We start from the raw sequence: 1,365 nt of genomic DNA, 5'->3' as shown, positions 1-1,365 counted from the left end.
TTTCAAATGAGAAACTGGGACGTGAGGGTGGATGCTCTTTCATTCCTTGGTGATACTCCCAGCCACCATTAGAATAACGACTTGAATCATTTTGTGGTGGTGGGAAGTATCCCATATGATTCTCTTGCTCATCTTGTGTCTCTGAAGCAAATCTCCATGAATTGGAGTGCTCAGAATTGGTATTTTCTTGGTGATATTCCCAGCCACCATTAGAGATTGGTGATGGTGGGTAATATCCCATAAAATTTGTTTGATCATAAGATGAGTTGAACTCCATTTGAATTTTGTAAAACACAACACCAAGGAAAATTGAAATTCATATCTCAGAGATGAATTTCTTAGTGAGGCAATAACTCAAACACCTTAGTGTCAAAAAGAAATAAAAAAATTAAAAGAACTGTACAAAGCAAAAACAAAGAAAATGCTTAATCTAGACCACCATTCACTTAATCATTGTTAATTTTTGCCAATCCCCGGCAACGGCGCCAAAAACATGATATGCGAAAATTAAAATATTAACGCGCAACCGGCAAGTATACCGGGTCGTATCAAGTAGTAAAACTCACCGGAGTAAGTCGATCCCACGGAGATTGGTGGATTAAGCAACTTTAGTTAAATGGTAATTTTAGTCAAGCAAACATGGTTTTGAATTCATGAGATTTGATTTTTGAATATAATTGCGGAAAGTTAAATGACAAAGAATTTAAAGAACTAGAATAAAGAAGAACAATGAAAGTAAATAACTGAAACTTAAAATGCAAGAAACTTAAATGACATTAAAGATAACTTGCAAGAAAGTAAAGATTGCGGAATTATAAAGACTAGAAAAGTAAACTGCAAGATATAGAAAACAGAATGTAATTGGCAAGAAAGATAAATTGCAAGAAGATAAAAGGGAATTGGGTAGTGGGTATTCAAAACGACTAAAGAACAAAAGAAATAAGAATTAATAATAGAGAGATCATTAGGAGTCAGAGATGTAAATTGTCATGAATTGATTTTTGCTCAATTCCTTCTCAATCATGGGTATAGATCCATGGCGGATTGTGAATAATTGAATCCCAATCTCTTGGCAATTCAATTTCTCTCAACACAATCAATTGCCACTCTCGTGATCTAATTAGTCATGAGAAGAGGTGAAGTTCAATTTCTAATCCAAGGCCACACAACTTCCAGGATCTCAACTAAGGAAGGTTACATTTCACATACCAACCCAAAATATATTGATCCAAGAAATCATGAAAGGATGCACTCTAAACTGAGTTATATGGCTCCTTTCTCAAGTTCACCGTATAATTCATATAGATTCAACCCCTCTCTCGATGGTGATTGAATCTGTGAAGAACAAGAGTTTCCTCTTGGATG

Source organism: Arachis hypogaea, chromosome 19, assembly GCF_003086295.3.
Source record: "Arachis hypogaea cultivar Tifrunner chromosome 19, arahy.Tifrunner.gnm2.J5K5, whole genome shotgun sequence".
NCBI classification, from domain to species: domain Eukaryota; kingdom Viridiplantae; phylum Streptophyta; class Magnoliopsida; order Fabales; family Fabaceae; genus Arachis; species Arachis hypogaea.
The sequence above is the reverse complement of the archived record's forward strand: the minus strand, read 5'-3'. Positions refer to the sequence as shown.